General features: G+C 37.3%; 1 protein-coding gene across 2 annotated transcripts in view; it reads left to right on the top strand.

The window, feature by feature from the left end:
* Window positions 1–23688, top strand: part of RALA (RAS like proto-oncogene A) — a 73910-nt gene that overhangs the window by 3538 nt on the left and 46684 nt on the right. The window contains exon 2 of one of the 2 annotated variants that reach the window (XM_043871942.1): window positions 10817–10918. The exons of the other annotated variant lie outside the window; for it this stretch is intronic. The gene's annotated coding sequence lies outside the window, so the exon portion shown is untranslated. The remainder of the gene's footprint in view (window positions 1–10816; window positions 10919–23688) is intronic. 2 annotated transcript variants of the gene reach the window in all.

Here is a 23688-nt window from a genome sequence, read left to right as displayed (position 1 = left end):
ATCCAGTTTCATTGCAGAATTCACTTATTGAAACTGAATATCAGGGTTTGTCAATGTCATCTTGGAGAATAAAATACAGCAAGGTTATGAAATGACTTCTACCCCCAAATACATTGTGAAGGTGGGGCAAAGATCCCCAGTTTCTAAATAGATCATGATTGTAGTCTTTTAAACCTCAGGATCTCTGCTTTCTTGTGCAGTTGAGAAGCTAGCATAGTAATCCATTGAAAATGAGGCTGCCCCGCTACTGAGTGATTGCAGATGCTTTAGTTCTGCTGCCCTATCTAGATCTATTCTGGATTCTTGTAGCAGCCTTTCAGTCTCTGATTGGGGTCTCCCTGCCCAATCTTTTCTCCACACTTTGGGGGTTAGAGCATTCTTGATACTCCCATGCTTAAAACCCTTTCACACCTCCTTCTTGATAATTAATAAAATCCAAATTCCCTTTATCCTTAATTTCATATATAAGTTTAGCTTATACCTCTCCAAAAATTGTATCTTGATTCAATTTTTTTTCTCTCAACCCCATCTCTCAAAACAACAACACACGAAAAAACAACTTTCAAGACTGGGCTAGTTGCTCCCCTTGTGATCTGCCATAAAATCTACCTTATTCTACTATGGACAGTGCCTTCATTAGCCTATTATAAATTTTGTTGACCACAGTCTATAGTAACCTCGTAACTACAGGTACCCATGCATTCTTAAAAGCCTACACAGGACTTTGTCAGAAGTTCCCAAACTTCCTCAGTTCTTAATGACATCCTTATTCCTGGTGGCTCAGATGGTAAAGAATCTACCTGCAATGCAGGAGATCAGGGCTTGATCCCAGGGTTGGGGAGATCACCCGGAGAAGGGAATGGCAACCCACTCCAGTATCCTTACGTGGAGAATTCCACAAAGGAGCCTGGGGAGTTACAGTCCATTGGGTCGCAAAGATTTGGACAGGACTGAGCGACTAACATACTACACTACAATTAATATCCAGTATCTTTCAATTACAGATGATATTATAATGCTAATCGTTGTTTCTTTGTATTGTTGAAAGCATATCTTCAGGGCAAATGTATATGTAAGATTTGTTAGATTTGCCAAATTTTTCTTCTGTAGGATTGTAGTATTTTGAATTCCCACCTGTGGTATATGAATACTGCAGCTTCTGCTAATCTGAAAGATGAGAAATGGTATCTCAGTGTAGTTTTAATTTGTATTTCTCGTATTAGAAGTGAACTGAACATTTTTCCATATGTTTAAGGGCCATTTTTTTTTTGTATGTTTAAAATTGTTCGTGTTATTTGCTCACTTTCTAAATAAATTTTGGTCTTTTCTCCTCAGAGTTTAAAACTTCTTTATATTTAAGAATATTAGTCATTTAGCTTTGCCATATATTGCAGATACTTTGCCCAGTTATCTTTTGGCATTGCTAGTGGTACATGTGTTTTTTTTTTTCTTTTGACTTGCAATAATTTGTTTCTGTGTAATAAAATGTATTAAATTTATTGCATCTAGATTTTTAGTCATAGAGAGCCTTTTTGCTGCCCACAGGTTAGAGAGAAATTTAGCCATGCTTTCTTCAGTACTAATACAATTTTATTTATAATACAGAGAGCATTCAGCTCTGTGATCCATTTGGAGTATATTTCTGTTTTGATGTAAGGAATGGATCTAATTTTATTGTTTCCACATGACTTTCCAGTTGTTCTGATGCCACTTTTAAGAGAAAACTTTGCCCCCTTTATCATGTACTAGATTTTCATATGCAATTGGGCGTGTTTCTTTTGTATGTCTGACTATTCATGTACCAGTAAGTACTACACTGTTTTAATCATAAAGGCTTTGTATATGATTCAATGTCTGGTAGGGCTAGTTCCCCATTATTGCTCCTCCTTCAACGTTCCTTACTAGTCTTGCATGTCTTATTTTTTTATTTGAACTCTAGTAATTAGTTTGTCTAAGTCCATTGAAAAGCTTACTATTTTATTGAGATCACATTAAACTTACTATATAACTTAGAACACCTTAATCTTAAGCGAAATCTTTTCATTTTCTTAAATCCACTTTTTTGTCTCTGCAGAATCATTTATACTTACTTTGTATAAGTTTTGAACATTTCTTGTTTATTCCTACGTATTTTGTATTTTGTCTTTTGTTGTTACTATTATAAACAGAATTTTCTTATCCATTGTATTTTATCATTGCTTCTCTTTGGCCCAGCTATACGGTTACTTGTTGTTCAGTAACTCAATCGTGTCTGACTCTTTGCGATATATAGTTATGTCACCTGTAAATAAAGGTTTTATCCTTTTCTTTTCCAGTGTTTATATGTCTGTCTGTCATATCTAATTGCATTGATTACTATCTCTAGAACAATGTTAAATAGTGGTGTTAGGAGTGTCTTTGACAGAGATGCTGATTGTTTTATTGTATTATCTCTTCTGTGCATGTACAAAGATAAAGATTACACTAGATATTAATTTAACTGTGGAAATTGCTTGCCATGGCTGCAGTCCTTCACTATTTCTGTGATACTTAATGTCAATAGATATGAGAGGCAGGAAGCTTGTCTTACCTAGTGGGCAACAGCAAAGTGTAATGATAATCAAGGTGAGGTACTGATCCTTAGCTTCCCAGTTCATACAACCATTCCTAAGTTCTGTCCCCGCCTCTCCATATAATTCTTCCGAACCTCATTGTAATCTTCACTCAGCAAGTCATGGGTGCCACAGGTTAAAAGCAGCCATAGGTCTATGAAAATCTAAGAGTTTCCTTCTAGGCTTGCATGGTCTTTAAGTGGTTTCTGTGCCTAGCAGATTAGGCTCACATTGTATTGATATGATTATGGCTTAAGTCCTTAGTCAATAAGGCAAGTCAGACTTGTAATTAGATGAGTTTATCCATGGGGTGGCCCATGGTACACAGATGTGGGGTAACTGTAGGCAAGCTTGTAGGGCTTGGGTCCATTTGGCCTCCAGAATTCATTTATAAATGATCTAGGCCTCTGGCTGGAGGTATATGTTAGTGTGGAACCAGATGCTGGCGTCCTGGGCACATTCCATTCGCATGGCAGTTATGGACACACACCAGTGCTCAATCTCCCGTGTTCTGGAGAATGTTTTCATTTCACTGCCATCTGCTTCACCCAGAAAGTTCAAGTAGCATATTTTCTGTAGATTCTTGTAATTTCAAGATTATCTAGGTCCATTTTGTGAACTTGCAGTCCACATCTCATTTTCTGTCTCAGTCATTCTATTTCCTTTGCCAGGAGTGCAGGGTGATGGGATATTTATTAATTTCTTGTCCCTTGTGCCGAGGAACTCCTCCCTAGAAGTCCCTTCAAATCCCAGTGTGTGACCTGTAAGTCCATCTTCGTTGTCCCAGAAATGCTGGCAGGTCTCTAGGTTGAGGAGCTCTCGCCCCACCGGTGAGTGTTCTTGGTCTGTGGCCAGTTGTCTGTCTCCAGTTTTTGCCGGGATCTGTGTTGCCTTTTTCTCTGTGGGTCTTGCTGCCTCCTTAGTCCACAGTTCAGCCCTGGGCAGGTGGTGGCTGGGGGCTCTCCTGCCTTGAAGAGCCTCAGGTCTCATCCTCTGCTACATGCTGCTACCCTGATATCTGGGCTTGCAGTTGGCTGATCTTTTCTGTTCCCTGTTTTTTTGCCTTATTTCCCCTGCCCCCATCTTTTTAGTCTGAGGACATTTCGTCTTCATCTTTCTGCCTAAAACGCTTTCCTGTGACAAAAAATCCCCGTCCTCTGAGATCTTAACTTTCTGGGACACCAGCCTTGGTCTCTTAGTGCTTGGACTATCGGTAACTTTACTACACTACCCTGTCAGTCTTTAAGATCTCAGTATTTGAGGTGTCTACGTTACAATTAAAATAAGTGTCTATGTCTATTACTTCATCTGTTCTTATTTGCTGAGCTTTCTTGATCCCTCAGAATAAAATAAAACTTGATCATTTGCTCTATCTTTTCTTCCTTTTTTTTGCTCTATCTTTTCTTGTCCTTTGCTTTGGCCCAGATCATTAAACCCACCCTTGATTTTGTTTTGTTAAAGTTTGTGTATATATATTTGGTTTTGTTTTGTTAAAGTTTGTGTATATATATTTGGTTACAACTGTTTGAACTTTTTGCACATTCATTAGTCATTGATTTTTTTTTTATCCTGTCAACTGTCTTTTTATGTCCTTTGCTTATTGGGGTGGGGATGGGGAGGCTGGTTTTTTTTAATGATGAATTTGTCAATTTATAATTCACATAAATTTACTTTTTAAGTGTTTAATTCAGTGCTTTTTGTTTGAACTTCCAGGTAAACGGTCCTTTTGATTCATAACAGGATTCCTGTCTTAAATTACTGTGTCTGAATTTAAGCCATTAAAACTCTAAATTGTTTAAAAAGTACACTGTTAACAGATTGTGGTATAGTAAGTAGAAAGACAAAATACCCAAATTAGAGTGGTGAAAGGGAATTATTCATATTGAACACTGACAGTGCTTTGAAGAATTGTTTGTACAGTGTTGACTACAAAATTGAGGAACTACAGTTTTAGACAGGAGTAATCAGATATGATGCTAGGTTTAATTCTATGTTTCTGTTCTAGGAAGGTACAAAGTGTAAGTGACTAAATTCTTTTAAATTGACACCTAGCACTTTTGTGTATATGATTTCATTTGATCTTTGTATCAGCCAAAGAGATGATAGTATACCTTATCTCTGTGCCTCTTTCTGAAAATGCACAGAGAACTACATCAGTGAGTCCTATTACATTTGCATTTTAAAATGAGAGTGCTCCATGAAAAGATGTTCAGTGTCACCCGTTAGGGACATGCAAATCAAAACTGCAGTGAAATATCACCTCACACCTGTTAGAATGACTTTTATCAAAAAGGCAATAAACCACAAGTGTTGGCAAGGATGCGGGAAAAAGGGGATCCTTAGATATTGTTGGTTGTTGTTTAGTCAGTAAATCAAGTCTGACTGTTTGCGACCCGTGGACTGCAGCACTCCAGGCTTCCCTGTTCTTCACCATCTCCCGGAGTTTGCTCAAATTCATGTCCATCGAGTCAGTGATGCCATACAACCATCTCATCATCTGTCGTCCCCTTCTCCTCCTTCCTTCAATCTTTACCAGTGTCAGGATCTTTTCCAATGAGTTGACCCTTTGCATGAGGTGGCCAAAGTATTGGAGCTTCAGCATCAGTCCTTCCAATGAGTATTCAAGGTTGATTTCCTTTAGGATCGACTGGTTTGATCTCCTTGCTGTCCAAGGGACCCTCAAGAGTCTTTTCCAGCACCACAGCTTGAAAGCATCAATTCTTTGGCTCTCAGCCTTCTTTATGGTCCAACTCTCACATCCATTCATGACTACTGGAAGAACCATATCTTTGACTATATGGACCTTTGTTAACAAAGGTTTGTTGGCAACAGATTTCTCTGTTTTTTAATACACTGTCTAGGTTTGTCAAAGCTTTTCGTCCAAGGAACAAGCGTCTTTTGGTGCAGCCACTATCGAAAATAATATGGAGACCCCTCAAAAAGTCTAGAATAGAGCTACCATATAATGTAGGTGTTCCACTTGTGGGTATTTATCCAGAGAATGTGAAAACATGAACTCAAAAACATGTATGCACTGCTAGGTTCATCACCTTATTTATGATTGTCAAGATTTAGAAATAGCTTCCATGCCCGTCAGCAGATGAATGGGTAAAGAAGATGTGGTATACACAGACACACACATACCACAAGATACTACTCAGCCATGAAAAAGATGAAAGCTTGCCATTTGTGACAACATGTACCTTGAGGGTACTATGCTAAGTGAAATAGGTCAGAGAAAGATAAATACCTTTTGATTTTACTCATTTAGAATATAAAAAGAAAAAAAAGTGAAGAAATCAAGCTAAAGCGAATACAGAGAACAGAATACTAGTTATCAGAAGGGAAGGGGCAGGGGTGAGGGCAAAACAGAGAAAGGGGATCAGCTGTATGGTGACAGATGAAAAGTAAATTCTTGGTGAGCACATTGTAGGATATGGGAGAAGTAGAAACATATGTTGTACAGATGAAATTTATATAATGTCGTAAGCCAATATTACCTCAATAAAAACAATGTTTAAAGAGAGAATATAAAATGAGTACTCTTTTCCCCCAACTTTGTGCTTTGAAAGATTGTTTTTAATTGAAGTATAGTTGGTTTACAATGTTGTATTAATTTCTGCTGTACAGTAAAATAATTCAGATATATATATATACACACACACATTCTTTTTTTTTTTTATATTCTTTTCCATTATGGTTTATCCCAGGACAGTGACTGTAGCTCCCTGTGCTATCCAGTAGGTCTTTGCTGCCTTGAAAAGTTTACAAAAAAGTTAATAAGAAAAAAAAAAAAAAGTTAATAAGAGTACTATGTTGAAAGCCAGTAGTTACTAATCACTTTATATTCACCAATTATTGTTGTGCTACATTTGCTTTACCTTTCTAAGTGTAGATGCTTTTATTTTTCTGAGTTGTTTGAAAGAAGGTTGGAGACATGAAATTTCACCTCTGTGTACTTCCGAGTTTACTTCTTCTGAGGATGAAGACATTCTCCCGTATTACCACACTACTACTGTAATATCTAAGAAAATTGGCAGAAATTTCATGACATCATCTGATATCTAGTCCAAGTTCAGATTTTGTTAATTGCCGCCTATCGTCTTTAACAGCTGTTTTTTTCCTCCTGATCCAGGGCCAGTCAAGGTTCATAATTTCTGCTTGCCTGTTTTGACTTCTCTCGCCTCTTTTCACTTTTTCTAAGTAACTTTTTGAGACGTAATTTACATACCATAAATTCACTCATTTTAGATTTACAGTGATTTTTAGTAACTTTACTGAGTTGTGTAAACCATTACCATAATCCAGTTTTAAAACATTTTCATCACTTCAGTGTAAAATCTCTTATACACCTTTGCAGTTAATTCCCATTCTGAGTATACTACATTTTGCTTATCCTTTTACTGGTTGATGGACATTTGGATTGTTTCCCCTTTTTGGTTATATGAATAATCCTGCTATGAACATTCATGTAGAAGTCTTTAATGGACATATGTTTTCATTTCTCATTGGTAATGTAAAGTGAAATCTCTAGGTTGTGTGGTAGGTTGATGTTTAATACATTATTTTGCATTCCCACTGGTGGCTCAGACGGTAAAGTGTCTGCCTGCAATGCGGGAGACCTGGGTTTGATCCCTGGGTCAGGAAGATCCCCTGGAGAAGGAAATGGCAACCCACTCCAGTACTCTTGCCTGGAAAATTCCATGGATGGAGGAGCCTGATGGGCTACAGTCCATGGGGTCACAAAGAGTCGGGCACGACTGAGTGACTTCACTTCACTTTTGCGTTCCCACCAGCAATATTTGAGGATTCTTGTTTCTCTGCATCTTTACGAACAATTGTTAATCATGTTTAAAAAAATTTTATTGCCGTTCTGTTGGGTATAAATAAGTATCTTAAGAATTTGAGTTTCTCTAATGAATGATAGTGTATCTTTGCATGTGCTTATGGTTAGTCTTCCACCTGTTTTCTTTAGTGAAGTGTCTACTGAAATCTTTTGCCCAGTTTTTAAAAATTGGATTATTTTTCTTACTGTGTCTTAAGAGTTCTTTGAGTTCTGGATACAGGTCCTTAAGATCTGTGATTTTAAAAGATTTTCTCCTAGAATGTAATGAAGTTAACCACAAGCCTTGCTTAATTTTTCTAATTTGCCATGGGGCTTTTTGGAGAGTTGGAATAAGAGCTAAATCTTCTGTTTGTAATTCTTCCACATGTCTAGTACTGAAGTACTAGATTAATTAAAGACTAACTAATCAAAGACAGCGTAGACCCCTTTCTCTTCCTTCTGCCATTAAGCAGTGAGAAACTCTTCCTTTCTAAGCTGTAAGAAACGAATAGAGACCCTGTAAACCGTTAGCATTCTTTGAGTTGTAAGAGTCAGAAATCCAGTTTAGGCTACCTTAAGCACAACAGAAATGTGCTGGCTTTCTCTCCTTCCCCAGCTCTGCTGCTGCTTTTTTCGTCCTGGCAGACTGTGTGGTGGCCACGTTCATCTCCAGATTCATCAAAGAGCCAGTCTCTCTCACCCCTTTAAGGAGTGGAGTACCCTGGCCAGCCTGTCTCTTGTCCTGCTTTGTCGGCCTGCCCCCTATATAGTCCCATTGTAACTGCAGTAGGAGAGAGTGGTTCCCGCAAGAAGAGGGCGTGCTGGCAGACAAGCCATGTTTATGCCTCTTCAGGGGCAGCGGGTCATTTTCTGCTCGCTTTTATGAAATCAAACCAAAAGTAATGAATAGGATACTAATATCTGAAGTTTAAGGGGGAAATCACATTTGTTAGCTGATTAAAGTAGCCTTTACTAGTAGCACTTTTTCTTGCCTAACCAAATACAGGTGATATTTGGCTTAAGCTAAAACATTCCAGGTATCTCTCCCATGGAAGTGAGGGGAGGACCTACATTAACAATGATAACAACTTGATAACTGTGGCTGATTTTTCTGTACTTCTCTTGTGTGTTTTTTTATGTAGTTTTCTTTAGCTCTCTGAGTGGGGGTTATAGCCAACTCTCTTGGAGTTCCTGCATTCCTACAGATTGCTGAAACGCATTTTTATAATTAGTTTCCTTCCTCTCTTCTTTCATTTACTTGGATTCTCAAGCTCTGTCTGTGTCCATATGTTACATGATTCATCTTCAAAGCGGGTTGTTTTTTTTTTTTTTTCCTAAAGTAAGGCTTGTTCCCAGTTCCTTTTCATGACATTGAGTGTATGGTGATGGTGACGGTGCTGTTGATGCAGTTGTGATTTTCCTGCTCAGAAAAGAAAATATTTTTCATCACTCGGAGCATTTATAATCTAAACTCTTGAGTAGTCATATAACTGATATGTAGGTGCTATCATGAAGTCAAACAAATAATTTTGGATACTGTGGCTCTTGTGTTGCATCTATACTTTTCCAGTATTCTTTAGGATTTATTTTTAGTGTGAAAATAAATGCAGAAACAAGAGCTTCTGATTTTGGACTGTGTATAAAATGTATCATCTTTTACAGAGTTAGAAAAGGTCTTCAAAGGGCAGCTAATACATTCTTCCACTGTTTACAAAAATCTCCTCAAAAACTCCTCGGCCACTAGCCATTGCTTAAACACTTGTGGTGGTATTGTGGAAATTATGTGTTACTTCTGGATGTCTTAATTTTAAAATCCATCCTTGTTTTAAACTGTTGCCTATTATCTTGTGGCTTCTCTTTATTCCTGTTTCCTCTGGAGAAGCACTTAGCACACAAATATGTTTTTGAGCCCTTGATAAACAGTGCATCTGTTGACAGAGTCAAGAATAGTCATTTTCACAGGTACCTTTCTTCGAATAATTGAAGATGGCAGCCATGCAACTCCCTTGCCAGCTTCCCAAGCATCTGCCTGTTCAGACACATCCTTCATGTAGTTAGTTCCCTAACCATCTTGGTCATAAGCTTCTAAAAATAATACAGCAACATTCACTTATTTGGAGGTCAGACTTTACAACTTGAAATATGAAATGTACTTAGGGAGAAGGACATGACTAGAATTTGGAGCTTTCCTTCCATGGCCAGACCCTGACCCAAACATTTCAGATTCATTATTTCCATTTAATCATCCAAACACAACCCCATGAGGAAGAAGATGTTCCCCAGTGAGAATTAGAAAGTAAAGTTTCAAAACAAACAGGAGGGGGGTGGGGGGGAAGATACCTTTGAACATCCAAAGTAGGAAGGTAAGATCCTAACACTAAAGGCTATTATGTGTCCAGTGCTCAAGAGAATAGTAATAAGTCTTTCAGAACCTACTTACTCTTGTTTTACATCTAACTGCAATAAGCCTGGTAATTTGCTTCCAGACAGTTTTTCGGGATGGAGGGGTGCTCTGAAGGCTCGTAGACAGTTAGTGATCAGTGAGGGACAGCTGTGAAAGGAAGGGATGAGGCAGAAAGACTATAGCATAACAGTGGAATTTAGAGTTTCATCTTCTAGAGCTATTGAATCTAGGGAAAGCTGCCCTAAATTCATAGTCGCCTCTGAGAACAGGGTGATAGTTGACCATTATGATTCTGGGTTATCAAGAAAAAAATTTTAAACTGTTCAGTTAAGGTGAAGAATCTGTGAGACATGAAATTCTGAACTCAATTTTTGTCAAATGCAACTCAGAAATTAAAATGTCATCCTATCCAAATACTGCTTCTGATGGCTAAGTTGCCTATTTTGATTATTGGCTTGTTGAGAAATTTTCATGATTATTATTTTTTGATGTGTGTATGTGTGTGCGTGCTTATTCATATCTGACTCTTTGCAACCCTGTGGACTGTAGCCCACCAGGCTCCTCTCTCCATGGGATTTTCTAGGCAAGAATACTGGAGTGGGTTGCCATTTTCCTTCTCCAGGGGATCTTGCCAACCCAGGGACTGAACCCATGTCTCTTGCATCTCCGGCATTGGCAGATAGGTTCTTTACCACTGCACCAGATGTGTGTATATTGAGGGTTAAGTATACCTGGTAAACAGGAGGTGCCACTCTTTGATGATTTGGAGAGCTAAGCTTTACCTTTTATGGCTTTAATTGAATTCCCAGGGTTTTCCCATCTTGGACATGTTAAGCACAGCTTGACTGGTCCATGTCCCTTGCTGTCAATTACTAAGTATTTAGAGAATGCTGTTATTAGACTAAGTGAAACATAATTTAAATTTTCAAGTAAAAATATATGTGAATGCTTTTAAGATTATCTAGTTAACAGTTGCTTGCTTTTTTCTTAAATTAGGAAGTAAAGGAAGAAGATTATATTACTCCAGAGATACTTTAGTTTCAGCCTTCATCTCATTTTCCTCCAAATCCCAGCTGTTGATTTGGTTGTTCTTTCAATGTAAGTAGTGAAATAATTGCTGTTTGTTATTCTTATGAATTTAAACTGTATCTAATTTTATTACATCTTTAAAGCTTTGATACAAATATTGACAATTTGTTCTTCAATCAAAAAAGACTAGTTAAAATGTACAGTCCAGAATATTTATAGGGTCTTTTTTTGGTTGTTTAAAACTCAGGAGTAATTCTTTTCAGAGCATTACTGTCATAGAGAACTGTAAGATAGTAAGCATATCTGTGTTCTCAGTGAAATTTTAGTAACTTCTTAAGAACAGTGTTGTCATGCAGTGTAGAATGCATGTCATCATCTGACAGATTTATGCAAAATGTAGGAAACTGTTTCTGCTTATGGATTGCCTTTTGCTGTTTCTTTACTGATAAATCAAGAAGTATGATATGACCAGGTTTCCTTAACTCTTAAATCTTAAAAACATGAAGTGCTCTTTTGATTATAATTGTTAACACCATTTGGGTCAGAATTTGTTTTCAACTTAATGTCAGTATAAAGTATTATCAGTTACAATAAAGCTCTTGGGCCAAGGAGTAACAGCAGCAAATTTCCTTTTTGTAGGTTATTTTTGTTATATTAGTCAATAAACCTCTGTTTGAAATCTGTGTCACAGTGTTACAATCGGGCAGATGGGTTCAAAAAGAAACAATCCCTTTTAAGGCAGTCATATGAAAGTAATTTTGAGATGAAAGTTGTTACTAATGTGTGTTTTCTTCATTCCAAAACTGGGACATGATGGCAAAAATGGTCTTATAAATGAAGTGAAAAAGGGAAGAAAGACAGTAACTGAGAGGTTCTTTTCCTTTAGCAATTATAGTGTGTTGTTTTTTTTTTTTAATATTTGAAGCTGATAAATACACATTTATTCTTGGTACAGTGTAAAGTTTTGAATAGAAGTATAGAACATTTTGGGGGAGACAGTAGGCACGGTGAATATTGAACATAAGTTATGTTTAATGTTTATTGAGTGAATAAGCACTGTTGTGTGCCAGGCGCTGTGCTAGACACATTGAGGGAAGGTACTTAACCCCCACTTAGGTAACAGGGGGCACTCCCTAGAAGTGACCATAGGAGGATGAATAGGAGTTTGATAAAGGAGATGAATCACGTTGAGTTGGACTTCAAGTGTTCAGAACTAGGGAATAAAATTCATGCCATGCCCTTTAGAGGGAGTGTGGTGTATGCCTGAGGGGTGGGGTAGGGAAGCAGAAAGGGCGCAGGGGAGAGGACTGGGAGAGTTGCAGGCAGATGTTAAAGCCCCTCATTTCAGGCCTCTGGGGAGCCACTGGAAAAATTGAGGAAGCATCACGATCAAGTTTGCCTTTTGAGTGTTCTCTGCAGCAATGCTTCTGAAATAATCTCTGTTAAGGTCTATTTTTAAAATTTTCTGTACATAGCAGACTGATACTTTCGTAAAATATAGTAAAAAATACTAGAAAAATGAAAATTTAAGAAGACAGAAAACAAGCCCATTTTAAAAATTAAGTTGGACAAACATAAAATTACTGTCAAGTTCCTCTTTGAGTTTCTAAATGTATACTCTAAAATTGGTTCTTTCCTATTCTTGAACTAGTTATGCTTTGAGCACCTCTCCTGCAGAGGAGTACTGTCTCTTTGATCGTGTGCCCCGTCAGGACAGAATTCTGGAAACTCTCATGTGTATGTTCACTTTCAAATCATGTCCGTGTGCTACTGTGCAGTTATACGATATGTGCCATAAACTGTAAATACAAATTGAAAAATAACAAGAGATTGTATTAGCTGTTTTAAATGAAAATGTTTTATTCTTAGTAATTAAAAAAATACACTAAAATATTGTTTAGTGAGAGCAGTATAATTGAATGCTTCATTACAGCTTCTGAAAGACTTGGTTCATTCATAAAATAATCAGTGTATTAAATCATCATATTGTGTACTTTGTATATAATTCTACTGTCAATTATATTTCAATAAAGCTGGAAAAATTAAGTAAGAAATAAATTGTCTCGGCTCTCTTCCAGATGATGCCAGACCATAATATATACAAGAACCCCTGCACACGTGGGGTCTCCTTTATAGTGGAGGTTATTAACACTTTGTGACTCTAAGGCCTGGTTTTAGGGTTGAGTTTGTTTTGTATTTGTTGTAATGACTGTCATAGTTGAAATAAATGCTTTATAAAGTATATAGATCAAAATGGGAGAACTGTGTTGTTGGTTGTGTTTCCTTAGTAGTGGGCCTCAGTTTTTAGTTTGATCCAGCAGTTAATGACAAATTTTTAATGAAGTTTGTCTTGTTCATTTTCTTTTCCCCTGATGTCAGTCAGTTGTTACAAACTCATCAGAATGTCTTCCGTTTGTGTGTGTGTGTGTGTGTGTATTTTTAATCAGTGTTTTCAAAATGCAGTGAAACTGTAGATTTAAACAGGTTAGGAATTTTCAAATTGGTATTCAGGTGAGATGTAAAGTGGGCATATTACATTTATAAGGGTACAAACTTGTCAACTCTTTGTTTAGTTCTCTGTATCCATTCACTAATACCACAACTGTCTTTATAGCTTTCTAATAAGTCTTCTTAGTCAATATAGTAAGAGTCAGCAAATATTTTCTTAAGGGGCCAAATGTTAAATGTTGTAGGCTTTACAGGCCAAATGGTCTGTTATAGTACACACCTCAGCCACTGTAAATAGAAGGCAGCCATAGATAATAAATACATAAATAATTTGGAATTACTATGTCCCAGTAAAAGTTTATGTACAAAGAAGCATTTTGCTGTGAACCTGAACTGCTCTTAAAAAATGAAACCTATTAAAAAGATGAAAGCAGAAAAAAAACCAGCGTCACTTTTTTGTTCTTCCTGCCAGAGATACATAACCTGAATCTGATCATCGTACAATTCACTTAAGGGACATTCTATGAAATAAATTGGTCAGTAATCTTTAAAATTCCCAACTTCATGAAAGTCAAAGAAAATATTAGGAATTCTTCTAAACTGAAGATGACCAAAGAGATCTGACTGCTAAGTGCAGTGCACGATTCTAACCCAGTGCAGAATCTTGGATAAGGTCTGAGGAGTCTCTGGTAGAAATGTGTTCCTGCTGATTTCCCAGTGATGGTGGCTGCATTGTGGTTTGTAGATGCTTGTCCTCTTTTGTTGGAAATAAATGCAGAGGTGTTCAAGTGAGATAGAGTGAGCAACTTACTGTCAAATAGCACAGGGAAAAAATCTTTTTGGGTTATACTTGCAACTTTTCTATAAATTTGAGATTATTTTAACATCTTAAATGTATATATCATTAAAAGTAAAATAGATTTGTTGGCAGGACAGTCTAGTTTGACAACCTCCTACATACTTTGATGCTGTTTTGGGTATTCTTGATGTTACTGTTTCCATACAAATTTTAAAATCAGTTTATCGGTTTCCACCAAAAAAAACCCTGCCAGGATTTTTGTTGAGATTGAGTTGAGCCTGTAGATGAATTTGGGGAGGGTTGATAGTTTTGCAGTAATGTGAGTTTCAGTCCATAAACATGACTTAAAGCAGTATTTAGATGGTCTTTACGTTTTCTTAGCAGTGTTTTATAGTTTTCTGTGTAAAGTTTTTTTGTGGTTGCCATCCTCTAAAATACCACCAGAGATTTTTGCCTCTTGGTATTCATACATACCGTTTTGCAAGTGATTCTCTTTCACATTGAATAAGGGAGTAAGATTGACCGAATGACATTGTATGACTTCCAAGGCTAGGTCATAAAAGACATTTCAGCTCAGCCTTGCTGTCTTGGATCAGTTACCTGAAGTTATGAGGATATTCAAGCAGCCCAGTGAAGAGGCCCAGATGGCGAGGAACTCTGAGGTCTCCCGCCAACAGCCATGTGAGTGAGCCATCTTGGAAGCAGCGTGTCCAGTTCTGTCTAAGCCTTCGGATGACTGCAGTCTGCCAGCATCCTGACTGCAACCTCATGAGAGTCCCTGAACTACTAGCACCACCTAGCTAAGCGGCTCAAACTCTAAGATAATAAGTGTTTGTTATTCTAAGCCACTAAGTTTTAGATTAATTTATTACGGAGCAATAGATAACTAGTAATGTACTTGTTTTTTAATTTTTAAATTCTGTGTAATTATTTTTTGTTTCCGCCTTTTTTGCAGTAAAATACAGTAGCATAACATTTACCATCTTCACTATTTTTAAGTGTACAGTTTCATGGTATTAATACAGTCACATTGTTCTACAACCATCACCCCATTCATCCCCATAACTCTTTTCATTGTAAAACTGAAACTCTGTATTCATTAAACAATAACTCTCCAGTCTTCCCTCCCTGTAGCCCATGGTAGCCACCATTCTACCTTTTGCCTATGATTTTGACTCTGCTAAGTACCGTAGCTAAATGGCATCATATATTTGTCTTTTTGTGATTGGCTCATTTCACTTAGCCCAGTGTCCTAGGACTCATCCATGTTGCAGCAGACTGCAGAATTTCCTTGGTTTTCATGTTGAGTATTATTCCATTGTATGTTTATACCACATTTTGCGTATCTCTTCATCCACTGAACTTGAGTTCCTTCCATACTTTAGCTATTATGACGAATGCTCTATGAATGAGTGTACAGATATCTCTTTGAGCCCCTACTTTCTTTCTTCTCTCTTTTTTATGGAGGTTTCGATTCTTTTGGGTATATATACTCAAGAAATAGAATTGCTGTATCATATGGTAATTCTGTTTTTTTAACTTTTTGAGGAACCACCGTATGGTTTTCCATAGTAGCTGTACCATTTTGTGTTCCCAGTAAGAGTGCAGAAGGGTTCCAGTCTTTCCACATCCTCACCAGCACTGGTCATTTTCTGTTTTGTGTTTGTTTTGTTTGGTTTGTAGTAGCAGCCATCCTAATAGCCATGAAGTTAGTTATTCTTGAGCCCAAGTGAGTGATGATGTCGTTCTTTGAAATGAGGAACATAGGAGAAAGAACGGGCTATTTTAATCATTTTCAGTTTGAGTTCTCTGTGAATATCCATGTCGTTATAAGCAGTAGCAGTTGGAAGCATCAGATGGACTCTGTTCAGTTCTCTGTTAATTAATATTGAAGATGCATAATCCCTTGTACAGTCTTGTTTTTTATTCATCTGTTTGATACCTACCTTATAGAATCATTTTGACAAATATCATAAAATGTTAGAATATTGTAAGCATTCATCCACAAATTTTAGCATCTTTTCCTTTAAAAATAAGCAGGAATAACTATTAGTTTATATTCAGAAATATAACTGAGTATATTCCTATTCGCTTATAAGCAGGTTGTTTTGGGTACTAAATCTGCATAACCTCTACTCTTATGGGACTTACCCATGAATTTTGGAAATACCTTCATAATGACCTGTAACCCAGCTATAAAAATGATTTTTGTAAATATTACTAGAGGTAGAATCCAATTAATTGTGTGTCTAATCAGAATTCCATCAGTGTGTGCAACTATCTTAGACATATTGTGTCCTTGAACTTAGTCTTATGGTATATAGTACATTGGAAATAGTGTAGATTTGGGGTTTCATAGGTCTATATTTGATTCTTGCACAGCCATTTATTAGCTGTGTGACCTCGCACATCTTACATAATTTTAGGGACTTATTTACATGGTCTTCTACTGAAATTTGAAAAAAGGATGAAAATTTCTACCAACTTGCCATTGTTATTGTTGGAGACCAGAAGACAGTTTTTTCCATATCTAACCTAACACCTTGGACATTTTAAGCCCTTAGGTAAGTGTTAAGTATATTCTCATTGTTGTACAACCATTACCACCATACATCCCCACTGCTTCTTTCATCTTGTAAAATGATGCTTGTTTCACTTCTGTGTCACCAGGTTATGTCAGCTGGTATGATACTTCTCATACATAGCATGTCACTTTTTCCAGGAAGTCAGAATTGTACTTCCCTATCAACACACCTTTATAGAAGCTGTGGTCTGCTCCCTGTGGGTTTGGAAGCATCTGTCATCACACAATCCTGAAGTTATATGTCAACTTTTGGAAATGTGTAGATTTTAAAGGGGTCCAGGGCTCCTGGGTTAGTCATCATTTTACAGATCTGAAAACCATGGTCGTCAGAAGTTAGGTAAGTGTCAGAAAAACTAGTCTTTAGAGGCTAGTGTGTGGCAAAATCTCAGTGTGTTGACTCATATTCCATCCTTTTTTGCTACAAGTTATCAGGGGCTCTGCTTATGTTTTACAAACACTATGAGAATGTAAATTGAGGACAAAGTTAATATACAGAGTTTATTTTGCTAATAAGTTTTCCATCAACTTTGTAAGCCATCTGGGTTTTGGTTTGGGGGATTTTTTTGTGGGGAGTCTCTTTTCACAGTTAACTCATTCAACAAATATTTCTTAAGGACTTAGTATGTGTCAGGTACTACTGAGGTAATAGAGATGCAACAATAAACAAAAACTCCCTGCGCTCATGGATCTTACATTCTACAGACCAGAATCCGGAAGGCTATGAGGAAGTGGGCCATATGTTTATCTTCTAGTAGAAGGAATGGCAAGAAGAGTTAGAACCATAGTAAGGATTTTATTCTGAGTATCATGGGAGGTCTTCTGAGGAGTGGATTTATTCTCAGGATGGCGCCTCTAAATTTGCCAGCAGATCAGGTGTGGCCTATGAAAGAGGAGTCAAAAATGATTCCGGTAGTTTTGGTCTGAGAAACTCAAAGAATGAATTGCCATTTACTGATAAGGAGAAAACTAAGAGAGGCAGTTTGGGGTAGGTGAATTAGATAGGAGTAGAGTCTGGACAGTTTGGGCAGTTGAGTTTGGACTACCTGTTAAGACAACCAGTTGAAGATGTTGAATTGGTAGTTGAATATGAGCCAGGTGTTCAGGGGAGAAATGAAATCTGAAGATATAAATTTGTGTATCTTTCCATGTAAAAAAGTGTCCTGAGTGAGAGCATGAAAGGAAAGACTATAGCTATCCAAAAGGGGTCCAAGATGAACCCTAAGATAAGACCAGAATTTAAAATGATGGTGATGGAAGAGTAATAGCCAAAGAGATTCAAGGTGCGGGGGGGGGGGGGGGGGGGAATAATGTGATTAAGGTATCTTGGAAGTCAAAGAAAAAATGTATTTTAAGAAAGAGTGATTATCGCAGTTGCTGCTGCTAGGCAACGTGTGTTGAAGCCTGAGAATTTCTGGTTGGGTTTGGGCTTCCCTGGTGGCTCAGACACTGAAGAATCTGCCTGCAATGTGGGATACCTGGGCTCAATCCCTGAGTTGAGAAGAAACCCTGGAGAAGGGAATGGTATCCACTCCAGTATTCTTGCCTGGAGAATTCGTGGACAGGAGAAACCTGGCGGGCTACAGTCCATGTTGTCACAGAGTCAAGACATGACTGAGTGACTGACACTTTCAACTTTTCACTTAGTGATTTGAAGATCATTGATGATCTTAACAAAAGCTTGGGTGAGAGCAGGCTTAGGGAGAGGAAAGAAGCAGAATTCGATACAGTGAGTTTAAGAAATGGAAGTAGGGTTGAGAATTTTTTTTTTAAGAGAGGAAAATAACATGTTTGCATCCAGTACAGAGGGACAAATTAGGAGGGTGGGGGATTTCTGGAACAGTATCTGTTGAATCAACAGAGGAAATGGGATGTGCTGCATGAGCGGAAGCAGTAGTCTTATAGGATCTTGATCAGTTTCATTTACAGCAAGGGTTGGCAAGCCACAATTCTGCAGCCAAATCCCATCTACTGTCTGCTTTTGAAATAAAGTTTTATTGGAACAAGGCCAGACCCAATTATTTAGATATTGTCCATGGTTACTTTCCAACTACAGCAGCAGGCTTGAGTAGTTGCTCCAGAGAAGCCTAAAATATTTACTATCTGGCTCTTTACAGGAGTCTGGTGACCCTAGATTTATAGTAACTAAAAGAGAAGATGGGATGAAATAGGAGTGGGGGATGGAAGGAAGTAGAAGTCAAATCTAAGGAACTGAAACTTTTGCAAAGGTATTCAGATATCTTTTCTTATTTGGGTCAGACCAAGAGAAAAATCAGAACCACGAATTTGAGCAAAATGAGCTATAGCCTAGGTGCTTTTTCCTGAGATGAGTTCTTAGGGCTCTATAGTCTCCAAAACTGTAAGCTAACTGTATATAGTCAGCTCTTCCTGCATTACAAATGACTGCAATCTTATCAGCTTAAAACAACAAACTCCTACCTCTCTCACAGTTTCCGTGGGGGAAGAATCAGAATTAGCTTTAGCTGTATAGTTCTGACTCAGTCTTTCAGGAGGCTGTAATCAAAGTGGCAGCCAGGACTTCAAGCACCTAGGCTTGTCTAAGTCCAGAGGGTCGGCTTCCTATCCTGCTCACATGGTTGTTGGCAAGAGACCTCCATTCTTTGCCACTTGGGCTTCTCACGTATGACTGCTCACAGCAAGCATGGTTTCCCATGAAGAGAATTACAAGAGAGTCCAGGATGGAGGCCTCAGTCTTCTATTACCAGTTCTAGGAAGTGACATGCCTTCATTTCTGCTGGATTACATTGATCACACAGATCAAGGCTGGTATCGTACAGAAAGAGACTACATGAGGGTGTGAATGCCAGGAGGCGGGCGTTGTCGGGACTCCTCCTGGAGGCTGATTGCCACAGACCCGCTTGACCGTCTGCAGAGTTCAGTGCGTTGTGTACTTCCAGCTTTGCCGTGTGTGTCCACTGTCTTCACAGTTGCCCAAGGCAGCTGGTGACAGTTTGATTCTCTTAAAGCCCAATCACAGACACTGTTTTAAATATTTCTTCTTTTTTTAAATAAGCTTTTCTTTTTTTTTTCCTGGTTGTAAAAGCAGTATTCATGGTTTTTAAAAAAAAAAAAAACCACTGGTGTAGAAGTAAATGAAAAGCTCTGGAAATTAATCATTTTTCATGTTCCCCTGTTTAGATTATTCTTGCATGCTTGTTCAGTTGCTCAGTTGTGTCTGACTCTTTGCGACCCCATGGACTGGAATCTGCCAGGCTCCTCTGTCCATGAAATTTTCCAGACAAGAAAACTGGAGCGAGTTGCCATTTCCTCCTCCAGAGGATCTTCCCAACCCAGAGATCGAACCCTCATCTTGATTGCATTGCAGGCGGATTCTTAGCTGCTGACCCACTGGGGAAGCTCTTAGATTACTCGTACCAGATATTTGTTTTGCTGTCTAATGTTTTTCCTGTCTGTACTAGTACATATCTGTTTTAAAAGTTTATACATAGATCCTATTTGTAAGCTACTTTCACATATTTTGTGAATATTTTTCAGTGTCACTTTTTAATAATTGTTTTATAATTCTCTTTTACAGCTAGTCTTCATTTTTTGTTAACACATAATGTTACAGTAAATATCCTCGTTATCAGTTCTCTATGCCAGCCATATATTTTTTTAAAGCAGTTATTGCTCATAATCCACTAAAAATTCAGCAAAAGCAGTAACTAGGTATAAGCTTTATAGCACTTAGATTAATTTTTAACTAGAACCATGGTGGGTCTTCTGTGTTGAGGTTCCATGAACTTTATTGGATTCTCAAAGGGGAATGGGCTATTTACATGTCAAGTTAATTTGTGAAAATAATTCAGTTACTGTAAACATAGCTTACATAAGGAAAACTATTGGATTGGATATAGGAGCAGAACATGGGTCTAATCCATATATAACCTTGTAATACGTATATAAGGTAAGAAGCAAAAGAGTTTTGTAGAGATTTGCAATTTGCTATAGTGATTTTAGTAAATGACTGTCATCAGAAGACTGAATTTCTTTGTAATCAAATGTTATATAACATTGACATGGTTGTATTTATTAAGAAAATTGCGTGACAGATCAGCTCAGCTCAGGAGAATTATCTCTAACAGTTCCATTTTCTTTTTTTCAGGGTTTCTTTTTCAACATTAGTCTCATAAAAGCTAACTTAGCCTCTGAGACCAGTGTTCAGTTTGTCCATACTGCATAATGCATTGTAATTCCAGGTAATACAACAAGGCGTTATCAGATATGGGAGCAGTCTGCCTTTCTCTGTGGCTGGTTTCTCCATCACCTCAGTCAGTTCTTAACTAGTGCCAACCTTCTAAGGGGAATGAATGTCTCAGAATTTTACCAGTACTGATTACCTGTTCTCCAAGGTCATTTTCAAGAGTTTAATTTCTTTTGCAACTGTATATGTATATACTAGTTATTTGCTAGATACTGTGCTAAATTTGAGATTACAAAATTGGAGGTGGGGAGCTCTTTGCTGTTGAAAAACTCCCAATAATTAATGTGGTGGGAAGCACTGGAAGAAGTTTTGTCCAAAATGCTCTGGACTACTGAGGAGTGAGGAGTTACCCACCTAGGCCTGGAGAGAAGGCCAGGAATGCTTCACTAAGAGGTTCTGTTTAGATAGAACCTCTAAGGGATTCCCTGGTGGCTCAGATGGTAAAGAATCTTTATCTTTACTTACACATTTATTTACATCACCCTATTAGGCAAAAAAATGTTTTAACTGAAAATGTTTTTATCATGTTTTATGGATCAAGAACTTCTTTCACCATTGATTTAATATGATATCAAATATGCATTAAGTTGGTCATCTTATAAATAGCTAAAATGCATATTTATAGAGTAAGAAGGAATTTAAATTTAATCAGCTCAGTCTCCTCTATTTCCCTTTCTTTCTCTGCTTGAATTCTTTGATGGTAGCTTACATACAGTTCATTTCATTTTTGAGTTCCTGCCGGTGAGCCAAAATCTGCCTGTCTCTTTACCCAGTAATTTTAGTTTTAAATTCTAAAAATTTTCTCCTGGTCTGTGGCTTACCTTCCCTTTTGGACAGGGAATTTTTTTTTTTTTAATTAGCTTAATCCATTTGATATATTTCAGAAGGTGCAGTACTGTGCTTTGTTTATCAATGAAAGAAGTTAGAAATTTTAAAAAGATCGTCCAATGGCAAACAAATTTCCTTGAAAGTCAGATATACAGCGCATCCTAGAAAAGAGGCACATCAAATTTCACTAACTTTAGTGAGATTCATCAAATACGGGACATACTCGGGGGTGGGGGAAAGAGGCAGCTTTCACAAAGAACAGAGTTACATGATGTTTCCTGCACTCCTTCCTAGCAGCACCAGGTGGGGAACCTATTTTCTAAACTAGATCCAGGAATTGGGATACAGTATCAATCTGCCTTCCTGTTAAAGATTGTTCAGTATTTTGTTTTGTTTTGTTTTTAATAAAATGACTGATAACAAAAATCCTCCCTTCTCAAAAAAAAAAAAAAGAAAAGGAGAAAAAAACACCACTGTTCTCAAGAGCGGAATCAGCTTCAGGAATTCAAATTAGTCTGTCACAGTCATTACAAACATGCCTTGCTTCTAAACACAAGAAAAAGAATTTAAAATAACAGAACAAAAGCTAGTAGTAATACAGGATGACCCAGTCAGAGAAAAAACCAAAACCTCATACTTGATGTAGTTCATTTTAGTACTAGTTCTGTGGGTTTTACTTTTGGTATTATATGTAAGAAATTTGCCTAACTCAAGACCACATGCCTATTTAACCCTGTGCTTTCTTCTTGAAGTGTTGTAGTTTTAGGTTTTATATATGGGAATGGGTACATTTTGACTTAATTTTTGTGTGTGGTGGAAGATATGGATCTAAGTCCTTGTTTTGGTATATGGATATCTAATTTGTTCTGTGGTTACCATTGTTGACACTTTTTTTTTTCTAACCACACTGCCTTTTTCACCTCTGTCAGTGGGTGTCAAAAGCTAAATTCACGTGTAAATCAACAGGTGAGTGGGTAAATAAATTGTGTACCCATACTAGTGGCATACTGTGCAGAAATGAGTTATTGATAGAGCAACATCAGGGATGCATCTCAAAATTATGCTGAGCAAAAGAAGGCAGATACAGTACATATTACATAATTCTAGAAATTCTAGAAAATGCTAGCTTATTTATAGTTCCAGAAAGCAGATTGATGTATTGGTGGGGGAGTGGAAAGGAGGGAATTATAATAAGGCAAATTTTTGAATATGTGCAGTTTATTATGTTATACCTCAAAGCTGTTAAAAGTAAACTTCTTAAAATGATACAGGCCAACACAGTAGTTGGATAAACTTTTGACAGCCACAGTTTTTCTAACCCCATTCCTCAATCGTTTCTTCATACTGGAACTCCAGTTTATTACTGCTGTTTAAAGAAAAAAGATATGTGAGTCTGAACATAACGTCCAGAAAATGTTGTGATGATTATAAACTCACTTCAACTATGCTTTTTATTTCTTTATTCAAGACATTAATATGTCATGCCAGTCCCTGTAGGGTCTGTTAACTTTCCTTGGTACCATGTTCAGCTACCTACAAATCCACTTTACTCGTTATCTCTTAATTCAAACTTCCCCAAATTGTCCATACATATTTCATTAGTAGAAATTGAAAAATGGATCAGGATTGAGGTATATGAGGTTTAGTGGAGAAGAGTAGAAAAGGGACAGATAATATAGGTAAAAGAGCATTAAGAAACTTAAATTTTAACCCAGAAGCAGCATGGAGTCTGGAGAATTTTAAGTAAGCCATGTCAAACTGATTTTACTTTTTATTGTGGTAGGTGGTGCTTATATAAAAGGTAGACAGTATTAATAATAAGAGTATTTGTGTCAGGCCCTTTGGTATTTTAGTATGTTTATAGCTTTTGGGGGTGACAGGATCACCCTATTCTTACATCTTAAAAATAATTGTTCCCTTGCTTTGTACGTTATAGTTGTAGCCCGTCAACTGAAATA

This window comes from Cervus elaphus, chromosome 18 (genome assembly GCF_910594005.1).
Source record: "Cervus elaphus chromosome 18, mCerEla1.1, whole genome shotgun sequence".
Taxonomy (NCBI): Eukaryota; Metazoa; Chordata; class Mammalia; order Artiodactyla; family Cervidae; genus Cervus; species Cervus elaphus.
The sequence above is the reverse complement of the archived record's forward strand: the minus strand, read 5'-3'. Positions and strand labels throughout refer to the sequence as shown.